The sequence below is a fragment of the Chrysochloris asiatica genome, unplaced genomic scaffold (genome assembly GCF_000296735.1).
Source record: "Chrysochloris asiatica unplaced genomic scaffold, ChrAsi1.0 scaffold00005, whole genome shotgun sequence".
In the NCBI taxonomy this organism is placed as follows: Eukaryota; Metazoa; Chordata; class Mammalia; order Afrosoricida; family Chrysochloridae; genus Chrysochloris; species Chrysochloris asiatica.
In genome coordinates this window covers 18,799,817-18,812,927 of record NW_006408523.1, presented here as the reverse complement: position 1 = coordinate 18,812,927, position 13,111 = coordinate 18,799,817, and the positions used below count along the sequence as shown (strand labels likewise).

Sequence of the window (13,111 nt, the reverse complement as noted above, 5' to 3'; positions counted from 1 at the left end):
CAGTAGCTCAAAAGAGGGAACAAATCTTTACAGCAAGGATCATTCCCACCCCCTCCATACACAGAGTAGACAGGGATGGGCAACTTGGACATTGGCCACCGAAAATGCAGGGGCAGGGGGAGTGCTTCAAAGGCAAGAAGTGACTAGCTTACAAGCTTTCAAGAGGGAGCCTAGATCCAGAGGGCATGGAGAAAAGTAGAATCTCCCCTGAGCAGTATCCAATCTGTCTAGGCAGTGCTGATGAAAGGAAATGTGGAAAGGTCTCTTGTGATACAATAGTGAATAATTGTTATCAGGACTGATTGTGAGGGTTGGAAATGTAAAGGTAGACATTTTGTAGCAAGGAGGGGAGTGATTAAATTTGCAGTCTAGGAGTGGAGCTCCCTAGGACCATTAAGGGATAAGAGCAGAGAACAGGACCCTACCCAGAGAAGCAGTGACACCAGAGATGAAGGCAGAGTTGATGACGTGGAGAGATGGAGCAGCTGGAGACTTTAGACCCAGGGAGGGAGAGGGGCTGTGTGCTGACGACCAGGGGGCAGGCTTGCAGGGTATACCTTTTGGTTGGTTGGTGATGCATCGAGGGTATTGTAACCATGGCAATAAAATGATATACAATAGGATGAATGTAAAACTAATGTTCTCCCATGCAAACTATCACATAATTTACAATAAAACATTAAATAAAAAAGAAATCAAATGACAATGGAAACAGGAATCATGGGGAGGTAGCAGAGCAGCTGTTATTGCAGGGAGGGGATTGTAATCATTGAGATGAAATAAAGTGCGTGATTTGTTGAATGCAATATTGGTGATCTTGTCTGTAAACCTTCACTCAGTTCACAATAAGATCTTTAAAAAGAGACAGAAAGAAAGAAATCAAATGACCTGTTTCATTAGGCAAATCTGCTGAAAAGACCTCTTTCAAGTGTTCAATAGCAAAGTGTCAGTTTGAGGATTAAGACACACCTGACCCAAACCATGGTATTTTTGATTGCCTCATATACATGTGAAAGTTGAAGAGCGAATAAGGAAGACCACAGATGAATCATTGCATTTGAATTAGGGTGTTGGCAAAGAATATTGAAAGTAACATGAACTGTCAGAACAACAAGCAAATCTGTCTTGGAAGAAGTCTAGCTGGAATGCTCTTTAGATGTGAGGATGGTGAGACTCTTGTATTTTGAACATGTTGTTAGGAGGGATCAGTCCCTGGAGAAGGACATCATGCTTGATTAAGTGCAGGGTCAATGTAAAAGAGGAAGTCAAGATGAATTGACATAGGGGCATCCACAATGGGCTCAATAGTAACAATTGTGAGGTTAGCGCAGGACTGGTAGTATGTGTTCTGTTGTGTGTAGTGTCGTTATGAATCAGAACTGACTTAAAGGCACTTAACAATAACAACAACAAATTATCTAATTTTTAGGAGCTCCTAGTCATCACATTTGTCATCTGATTTTTGTTTTAGTTACATTTAATAATGTATCTGGACTCATAGTGTGATAGACTGTGAACCACAAAGTCGACAGTTGAAACCCACCAGCTGCTCCTCGGAAACCCTATACAAGATCACTATGAGTAGGAACCGACTCAATGGTACTTAACAACAACAACTTCAATAATGTATTTATGCTATGAATCAAGGCCATTAAGTCTGTCCCTATTTTTTCTTTGATGGTCTTTATAGTTTAGGCTTTGCATTTAGGTCTTTGATCCATCATGAGTACATTTCGTATATGGTATAAGATATGCATCATTTTTCTGCAAATGGATATCCAGTTGTGCCAGCATCATTTGTTAAAGAGACTATCTCTTTCCCATTTAATGAATTTCGGTCCTTTGTCACAGATCAGTTCTTCATAGATGGGTGGACTTACTTCTGGGTTCTCAATTTTGTTCCACTGGTCTATGTGTCTGCCATTGTATAGCCCACAAAGGCAATGTTTTACTTTGTGAGTGGTTACTGAGGTCTTAAAAGCTCATGAGTGACCATCTAAGGTGCAACTATTAATCAATCCCCAAAGGCAAGGGAAAACACGGGAGGAATGAAAGAGTTAAAGGGAATAGAGATCGATATTGTTCTATACACAATGTTTTACATCCTACTTTGGTGAGCAGTGGTTGAGCCCTTTAAAGTTCATCAGCGGTCATCTAAGGTACAGCTACTTTGTCTCTCCATGTGCAGAGGAAAGAGGAGGGATAGAAATTGTAGATGCTTGGAATCAGTTACTCCAATGGATTAGTGGAACATATGCACATCAGGTTCCATGATCCTGAGACCAGAAAAACTAGATGGTGCCCAGCTACCGTTACCAACTGTTTTGAAAGGGATCACACTGGAAGGTCCTAGATAGAGTGGGACAGAATGTGGAACAAATTTCAAAATCACGAAATAGAGAGGATTTACTGGTCATAAAGATATTGGAGGGACCCGAGACTATGGCCCTTGGTCACACTTCAGGTCTGGAACTGAAATCACTCTTGTGGCTCATTTTTCAGCTACAGGTAGATAGGTATACGGGGGTGGGGGTTGGGGTGTGGACAACAACACTAGTAAGATATACTCACTTGGAATGGACAACCATTCAACATCAAAAGGGCAACATTTACCTAAGGACAAATGTTCAGAAGGATTGGGAAGGAAGGTGGAATAGAGACAAAAATCACAGGAAGGAATTAGGATAACTGATGTTACACAGAAGGGCTTGTAATAATGGAAATAAAACAAAGTATATGACTTGTTGAATGTAAAACTGGTGATGTGCTCTGTAAACCTTCACTCAATTCATAATAAAAACGTTAAAACAGGACTAAACACATGTAAACTTGCTGGTGAACACATTGGTCTATTGGTGAGTGGAAAAGGGGAAAATGCAGCAATAAAGAAATGGGTTGGGTTCAACCACATTTCATAGACTCCTGCTGATCTGAAGATGAGAGAGTAAGAGGAAGGACTGGTTGGTCCAAAGTGTGGTGAGACCAGGGGATACTTGAGCCCATGGACAAGGACATTACCACAAAGGGCTAAAGCTGAGACTGAAGCAGCCAGCTGATCTGAAGGGAGGGGGAATGCACAAGAACACTCAAACTTGCAGATAGTACCCATTTGACCTAGCCTTAATGGCTTGATAATCAGAACTTGACTAGGGGAAGATAAAAAAGGAAATATTTTTTGATAAAGGAAATGAGGATACATTGCTACAATTTGATGAACTTGACCTATACTCATGGAGGTAGTAGCTCAAAATACCAACAGAGAAGGAAGGAGTCTTCACATCAAGTATCACTACTATCTCCTCTGTATACAGGGTAGATAGGGACAGGCAACTTAGACATTGGCTACCTACAATGAGGGGGCGATGAAGGCACAAAGCGACTGGCTTACAAGGTTTCAAGAGAGAGTTTAATTTAAGATTGTGTTGGGGAAAGATAGAGTCCCCACTAAACAGTTTTCATCTTGTCCTGATGGGTCTGGTAAAAAGAGATGTGGATAAGATTCTTATGATTCAATAGTGAATAACTGTTATCATGACTAACTGTGATTGTCACAATTGTAAAGGTAGAAGTTTTGTAACAAAAACGGGGAGTAGTTAATCTTACAGTCCATAACAGAGGACCTTAGGACCATCAAGGGAGAAGAGCACAAGCAGGATGCGGGACCTCATCCAGAGAAGCAACGACACCAGAGATGGCTGCAGAGATGGGGACATGGATGCAGAGATGGGGACATGGAAGCAGAGATGGGGACATGGAGAGAGGGAGCAGCTGAGGATGTTTGATTCATAGAAAGAGAGAGACTAAGAGATGGCAGCCAGGAGACACACTTGCAGAATGTGCCCTTTGGTGGTGTAAATTATTATATATGTGTGAGAGTTTATTAATAATAATTTTTAAAAAGCTAAAATGAAGCATATGATTTTTTTAATGTAAAACTGATGATCTGCTCTGAAAACTTTCATTCAATTCACAATTAACAATTAAGAAACAATAAAAGCTATAACATGGCTATAAAAGCAAAAACAGGACTAAACAAAACACTATTCGTCTCTCCATGTCCAGATGCAAGAAGAGTGAAGGGAATTGAAAGCACATGGAAACAATTAGTCCAGTGGAGTAATGGACCATGAGCACCTCAGACTCCACGAGTCTGAGACCAGAATAACTCGGGAGAGACCAATCGTCGCACCTCAGATGGTCGCTCATCTCACCTCAGCCTCCACTCTGAACCCAGCTACCAACTCACTCTGAAAAAGATCACATTAGCGGGTCCCAGATAGAGAGGGAGGAAAGCAAGGCACAAAACTCATTAAAAAATCATTTTTAAAAAGACCAGACTTACTGGCTGGATAATGATTGTTGGGACCCCTGAGACTATGCCCCTTAATCACCCTTCAGGCCTGGAAAGGAACTGATGCCCCCAGGGCTCCATTTTGAGCCAAATAATTGTTTTTGCTAGGTTCTGACTCATAGTGACCTTATGCTTAACAGGACAAAACACTGCCCGGGCGCCCCGACACCCTGAGGCTGTTTGGACAGGTGTTGAATTTGTCCGTGCAGTTCCCAATCATGTCTGAACCAATCAGAGTCCTTGTGACTGGAGCAGATGGTCAAATTGCATATTCACTGCTGTACAATATTGGAAATGGTGCTATCTTTGGTAAAGACCAGCCCCTGTTTCTCATGCTGTTGGATGTCACCCCCATGATGGGTGTCCTGGAAGGTGTCTTAATGGAACTGCAAGACTGTGCACTTCCTCTCTTGAAAGATATCATTGCAACAGATAAGGAAGAAGTTGCCTTCAAAGACCTGGATGTGGCAATTCTCGTGGGTTCCATGCCATGAAGAGAGGGCATGGAGAGGAAAGACTTACTGAAAGCAAATGTGAAAATCTTCAAGTCCCAGGGTACAGCCTTGGACAAATATGCCAAGATGTCAGTTAAGGTTCTCGTTGTGGGAAACTCCACCAATACCACCTTCCTGACTGCCATAAAGTCAGCTCCGTCCATCCCCAAGGAGAACTTCAGCTGCTTGACTCGTCTGGATCATAACCGAGCTATGGCTCAAATTGCACTAAAACTTGGTGTGACTGCTAAAGACGTAAGGAATGTCATCATCTGGGAAAACCATTCCTCAACTCAATATCCAGATGTCAACCATGCCAAGGTGAAATATCAAGGAAAAGAAGTTGGTGTTTATGAAGCTCTGAAAAATGACAGCTGGCTCAAGGGAAAATTCATCTCTACTGTGCAGCATCAAGGCTAGGAAACTGTCCAGTGCAATGTCTGCTGCGAAAGCCGTTGGCGACCACATCAGAGACGTCTGGTTTGGAACCCCAGAGGGAGAGTTTGTGTCCATGGGTGTAATCTCTGATGGCAACTCCTATGGTGTTCCCGAGGATCTGCTCTACTCATTCCCTGTTGTCATCAAGAATATGATCTGGAAGATGGTTGTGGGTCTCCCTGTTAATGATTTCTCACGTGAGAAGATGGATCTTACTGCAAAGGAACTGACAGAAGAAAAAGAAACTGCTTTTGAGTTTCTTACCTCCGCCTGACTAGACAATCCTTTTAATGCTACTAAATGCCCAAAAGTAGAAGAATCTAAATGTCATCTTTGACTCTAGTACCAAATAATAATAATGCTATACTTAAATTACTTGTGAAAAACAACACATTTCATGGATTATGTGCTTCTTCTTGGTACAAATTTGTGACAGTTTATCATCATGGTGTTAGTGCTGCATTCTAAATAAAAATATATATTCAATTGAAAAAAAAAATAACACTGCCCGGGCCTGCGGCTGCTCACAATTTTTGTTATATTTCCATCCATTGTTGCTGCCTCTGTGACAGTCCATCTCATTGGGGGTTTACCTCTTCTTCTATGCCACTCCCCCCCCACACACACACACTTCACTAAGCATGATGTCCTTCCCCAGGGATTGGACCCTCCTGACAACATACTCAAAGTACAAGAGATGAAGTTTCACCATCCTGGATTCTAAAGAATATTTGACTGCACTTTTTTTTTTTTTCTTTTAACTTTTTATTGTGAATTGAGTAAAGGCTTACAAAGCAGATCATCAGTTTTGCATTCAAAAAATCATATACTTTGCTTCATTACAATGATTGCATTCCCCTCCAGGTAACATCAGTTAATAGTATTTTCCTCTATTCACTTAAAGTCTTGCATTTCTCCCTTTGTCTCCCTCTACCTACGGTCATCTATCCTCTGACAACTTCCTTCTTGTTGTATGTTGCTTGTCCCATCCCATGTTAGCATGGGTCTGCTATCCTTCTGTTGTTGTTAAGTGCTGTCCAGTCAGTTCTGACCCATAGCAACCCTGTACAGGTTTCTGAGACTGTAAATCTTTACAGGAGCAGAAAGCCTCATCTTTCTCCCTCAGAGCAGCTGGTAGTTTCGAACTGCTGATCTTGCGATTCGCAGCCCGATTCATAACCACTACGCTACCAGAGCTCCTCTAGCTCATGTATTATTTTCTTTCCCCACCATCATAACATCATAGAATGTTTTGTTTTGGTTTTTTTTAATCAAGAAAAACTTCTCTTAACTTTTTACATTGGTCTCATACAAATATTTGTCTTTTTGTTACTCAGTATAATGTCCTCCAGGTTCATCCACCCATGTTGTGAGGTGCTTTGCAGATTCATCGGTATTCTTCAATGTTACATACAATTTCACTGTGTATATACTAAAGTTTGTTTAACACTTTTTGTTGTTGTTGTTATGGACATTTAGACTGTCTCCACCTTTTTGGTATGTCTCATATTGTAGACAGCATATTGAAGGATCCTGTTTTCTTATCCATGCCGCTATTCTCTGTCTTTAAACCATTTACATTCTGTGTAATTATTATGAATTGGTTGCTGTTATTTTGCTGTATTTTTTTTTTTTTTTTTTGCTGCGGATTTCTTTGTTCCACATAATTTTCTGTACTGAACTCATTTTGTTTGAGGCTTTCTTTTCATTTTCATTTCTGTTGTGTTAATGTTTACTACATCTTTCTGATTTTCCTCTTTTTTATTTTGATGTGAAGTATATTAATTTTCTCTGTGATTAGCCTGTGATTTATTAATTTTCCCTGTTTAAAACACTCTTCTTTATCTTGATATCTACTTGACTTCCTCATCATTTGAAAGTTCTTTATCTGCACTATTCCCTCTTTCTGCTTTGTAGTTGACTTCATTATAAATCGATCCCTATGGTACCCTATTTTCAGTCTTGTAGGTTTGTTTACTTTAAATACTTCTGCATCTGGGTAGAGGGAGCCCTGGTAGTGTATTGAGGTATGCACTGGGTTGCTAACCCTAAAGTCAGCAGTTCAAGTCTACCAGGCGCTCCATGGGAGAATGATGAGGCTTTCTGCTCCTGTAAAGATTTACAGCCTTGGAAATCCTAGACTAAGTTGAGGGACAGCTTTGCTGGGTATATGGCTCTTGGTTGGCAATTTTTTTCTTTCAGAGTTTTGTATACACCATGGCAGTGCTTTCTTGCTTGCATGGTTTCTGCTGAGAAATCAAAGATTAGTCTTTCGGGGTCTCCTCTGTAGCTAACTTTTCATTTTTCCTGAGCTACTCTTGGGATTCTTTATTTTTGGTTTTGGAGAGTTTGATTATGACATGTTTTGATGATTTTCTTTTGGGATCTATCCTGTTTGGGGTTAGTTCAGCTCCTTGTATTCTTATCTTCTCATCTTTCATGATGTTAAGGAAATCTTCTTCTGACAACTTTGACAATTTTCTCTGTGTTTCTTATTATCTCTTCCTGTTCTGGAATTCTGATCAACTGTTAAGTTATTCCTCTTCATGGTGTCTCACATGGCTCTTAGGTTTTCTTCAGATTTTTTTCATTCTTTTTTTCTGCTTGTTCTTATAGCATACCAGTAGTAAGACATTTACCTTTAAGCTCACTAACTCAGACTTCCGTTGTTTTGAATCTACTCGTTTGCCCTTTCCATGAATTACAAAACTTCGAGATGGTTGCAGTGTGTCTGGCTTGCCATTCGCCACTCAGTCTTCCTCCCTTATTGGCCCCTGCTCAACTTCTCCCAAGAAGCACTCAATCCACTTCTCTAACCTTTCCTGTGAAGTTCAGGCTTCCAGGATTTTCATTTGCTTCTATTTTATTTGATCTGTTATCTCTTTGTTGTAGGGAGTCCTGGTGTGATACTGTAGGATAAGCACTTCACTGCTAACTGTAAGTTCAGCATTCAAAGCCACCAGCCAGTCCTTGAAAACACTATGCAGGGTTGCTATGTGTAAGAATTGACTAGCTGGCACTTAACAACAATAACAGCATCTTTGTTGTAGAGGGTTTGGTAGTGCATCTACCTAGTCCACCATTTTGCCAGACGTCTTTCTGGCTATACTTCGTCCTTCCAAGACAGAAGTCAAACAATAGTCAGAGAAATAATAACATTAGTAAAGTAGCTAAATCTTAGTATAACAAGTCATTTGAGATCAAAAGGGCAGCATTTGCCAAGTACAAAGTTCAGAAAGCAGGAAGCCTTAGGACAGAAGAAGAAATGGAAAGGAGAAACCCAGAGAGGAAGTGGAATAAGTGACGTTACACTGCGGAGATCGCAATCAATGACATGAAACAAATAAATGAGTTATTGAATGGAAAACTAACTTGCTCTGTAAGTCTTCACCAAATTCACAATAAAGACTTTGTTTTTGTTTTTTTTATTATGTATATATAACAAACAAAAGTCAAAGAGTTGAAAACCCTATGAAGCTCTTCTGCTGTGTATTGATTGCTGGGAATCAGAATCCATTCAACAACTAACAACTTGAACAGTAGTATGTACAAGCATCTGCTTTGGTTACATATTACCAAAAGAAACAAAACTCATTGCCATCAATAAAACCTCTTGTCCATTCTAGTCAGTGGATTCTTTTCATGCCATAGGACTGGCAGACCTGGGCTTCCAGGCATAGCTGCTTCAAAGCACATGTCTGCATGACTGCACCCCATCACATTCTCTTCACTCTCCCTGTTTGCCAGACACCATTCTCAGCCTGGGCACTTTTTGTTTAGCTGATTTCGTGGCTACTTCTCCCATCTCCTTCCCTTTTTTTCCTTTCCTTCAGTATTTCCATGCATACACTCAGAAGCTTCTGAGTCATGCAAACTATTCATATGGTTGGCTGCTAACCAAAAGATTGGAGGTTCAAATCACCCCAGTTGTTGTTAGTTACCATCTAGTTGGTTCCAACTCATAGCAGTCCTATGCACAACAGAACGAAACACTGCTCAGTCCTGTGCAATCCTCACCATCATCATTACACTTGAGCCCATTGCTGCTGCCACTGTGTCAATCCATCCCACTAGAGGTTGTCCTCCTTTTCACTGACCCTCACTTTACCAAGCATGATGTTCTTCTCCAGGTACAGGTCTTATGCAGCTGATTTGCCTAATACAATATGTCCATTAATTTCTTGACTGCTGTTTTCATGAGCGTTGATTATGGATCCAAGCAAAATGAGTATTTGACAACTTCAGTATTTTCTCCATTAATCATGATGTTATTTATTGGTCCGCTTGTGAAGATTCTTTTCTTTATATTGAGATGCAACGTCAATATAAAGAAATAGTGAAGACTGTGGTCCTTGATTTTCATTAGTAAGTATTTTAAGTCTTCTTCACTTTCTGTAAGCAAGGTTGTACCATCTGCATATTACATAGGTTGTTAATAAATCTTCCCCCAATCCTGATGACATGTTCTTCATCATATAATCCAGCTTCTCAGATTATTTGCTTAGCATACAGATGGAATAAGTATAATGAAAGAGTACAACCCTGGCACACACCTCTCCTCATTTTAAACCATTCAGTAACCCCTTGTTCTATTCAAACAACTGTCTCTCGGTCTGTGTACAGATTCCTTGTGAGCACAATTAAGTGTTCTGGAATACCTATTTTTCACAATATTGTCCATAACTTGCCATGATCCACCCAGTCAAAAGTCTTTGCACACTCAATAAAACACAAGTAAACATCTTTCTGCTATTGTCTGCTTTCAGCCAAGATCCATCTGATATCAGCAATACTGTACCTAGTTCCATGTCCTCATCTGAATCCAGCTTGCATTTGTAGCAGTTTTCTGTCAATGGACTGTTGCTATCGTTTCTAAAATTATCTTCAGCAAAAATATACTTAATGATATTGACTGATGATTTCTGCATTCCGTTGTGTCACCTCTCTTTGGAATGGGCACAAATATGGATCACTTCCAATTGGTTGGCCAGGGAGCTGTCTTCCAAATATCTTGCATAGTGAGTGCCTCCAGTACTGCATCAGTTTGCTGAAAGATTTCAATTTGTATTCCATCAATTCCTGGAGCCTTGTTTTTTTGTTTTGTTTTGTTGATGCTTTCAGTGCAGCTTGGACTTCTTCATTCAGTATCATTGGTTCTTGAAATGATACCTCTTGAAATGACTGAACATAGACCCTTTGGGGGAGGGGAGTGTTACAGTGACTGAAAATATGTTCCACCTTCTTTTGATGCTTTCTGTATCATCCAGTATTTTGCCCTTTAAATATTCCATGTCGAGGCTTCCATGTTTATTTCAGTTCTTTCAGCTTGAGAAATGCCGAGTGTGTTTTTTCCCTTTTGGTTTTCTAACTCCAGGTCTTTGTACATTTCACTATAATATTTTACTTTGTGTTCTCAAACTGCCCATTGAAATTTTCTGTTCAGATCTTTTACCTCCTCATGTCTTCCCTTCACTTAAGAATCTCTACACTGTAAAGCAAGTTTCAGAGTAAATTCTGACATCCATTTTGGTCTTTTCTTTCTTTCCTGTTTTTTTTATTTTTATTTTATTTTAATGACCTTTTGCTTTCAAGTACATGTATGATGTTCTTGATGTCTTCAGTTGTTAGTGTATAATGCCTCAAATCTATTCTTGAGATGGTGTCTAAATTCAAGTGGGTATGTGCAAGGTCACATTTTGGCTTTCATGGACATGCTTTAATTTTCTTCAGCTTGAGCCTGAACTTACAACTGAGCAATTGGTGGTCTGTTCCACAGTGTGCCCCTGGTCTTCTTTGACTGGTGATGTTGAGTTTTTCCAATGTCTCTTTCCACAGATGTAGTCAATTTGATTCCTGTGTATTCCTGTGTATTTGAGGTCTGTGTATATAGTCACCTTTTATGTAGCTTAAAAAAGTATTTGTAATGAATAAGTCATTGGTCTTGTAAAATTCAATCATGCAATCTGCAGCATCATTTCTATCACCAAGGCCATAGTTTCCAACTACTGATCCTTCTTCTTTGCTTCCAACCTTTGCATTCCAATAACAAGTAATTTTCAGTACATCTTGATTGCATTCTTGATCAATATCAGATTATAGAAGTTGGTAGAATTCTTCAATTACAACATTACTTGTTATAGTGGTTGGCGCATAAATTTAAAGAGTGGTATGAACTGGTCTTCCTTGTAGGTTTATAGATATTACCTTATCACAGATAGCATTGTTCTTCCAGGTAGATCTTCAAATGTTCTTTTTGATGGTGAATGCTATGTCATGCCTCTTCAAATCATTGTTCCTGGCATAATAAACCATATATAATAGTCACGCTCAAAATGGCCTATATAAATCCATTTCCACTCATTAATGCCTAGAATAGCTATGTTTCTACATTCCATTTCATTTTTGACAATTTCTAGTTTCCTATTTTCATACTTCATACATTCCATGTTCTGGTTATTAATGGATGTTTGCAGCTGTTTCTCTTCATTTTGATTTGTAGCCCATCAGCAAATGAAGGTTCCAAAAACTTTACTCCATTCGCATCATCACCGTCAACTCTACTTTGAGAAGGAAGCTCTTCCCCAGTTGTCTTTTGAGTGTCTTACCACTTGTGGGGCTCATCTTCCAGCATTATATGTGATAATATGCTGCTGCTATTCATAATGATTTCATTGGCTAAACATTCAGAAGGAGTCCCCCTTTCCTTCTTCCGAGTGCGTCTTAGTCTGGGATCTCGGCTGAAACCTGTCCACCATGTGTGACCCTGCTTTTTTGAAATACCAGCGGCATAGCTTCCAGCATCACAGCAACACACAAGCCACCACAGTACAACAAACTGACAGATGAGTGGTCCACCAAGGGGACCCTTTAAAGAAAAGGCCAGCTGACCTACCTACTTCCAAAAAACCAGGATGCTTGCCTCCCCTCAGATGCCCCTACAAATGTATGTTATGGTGTGTAAACCTATAATTTGTGTACACTGCTCTTCATTTCAGCCTAAAGGCCATGATGATTATACCTGTAAGGGGCCAGCTCAACTTTGTTCTAAGTACAATTCAATGACAGCAGTCAATTAAGCCTACACTGTCCTCAAGGCTTGTCCTCATGGAGTATGGTTATCTATTCACATCTTGACAGAACTATGGGCATGTTGCTCCCAGGTCCTGGCTGTGAGTATTGTCATGACAAGAGCTGAGTTGGGCCATCATCCCAGCCCACAGATATTTACTGGGGAGGGTTCTGAGACAGGCACCACAGGAGGCCCCAGGAAGGAGCAGTGGCTAATGCATAGTCCATTATAGATATTACAACTCCAGCTTCGAGAATTTCCCAAACTGTGTTAGAGCAACACTATTATTCCAAGAGATGTTAGAAAGACGAGCCTTGAAAACAGGGGCTTCTTTGGGAACTAAGTTGGGAATATGATGAAGATGATGAACCATCTCCCCATGCCCCTGTCCTTCTTTCAGTTATCACGCAAAAGAATCTGAAAAGTAAGACAGTGAGAAATGAACCAACAAGTATTGTATTTTGTGTAAAGTTATTAGACCAAGGAATCCTTTTCCCACCTCAAGGATGCTTATTAACATCTTACCTAAAATATTTACTAGACATTTTTGAAAACCTCAAGTATGGACAGCACTATCCAATGATCTAACCAGGCAGCACCTTGCCAGTCCCTGTTGCTGCTAGGAGCTTCTGAATCCATTTTTGACTCATATTGAACGCATATGACAGCATAGAACTGCTCTTTCGGGTCTTATAAACCGTAATCTTTACAAAGAGAAGACCACCAGCTCCTTCTCTTGGGTAAGTTCAAACTGCTATT

The 13,111-nt window shown here is 40.1% G+C and overlaps 1 pseudogene; it reads left to right on the top strand.

The window, feature by feature from the left end:
- The first annotated feature begins 4,569 nt into the window (after nucleotides 1-4,569).
- On the top strand, nucleotides 4,570-5,557 carry LOC102824758 (annotated as a pseudogene).
- Nucleotides 5,558-13,111: the final 7,554 nt, after the last annotated feature.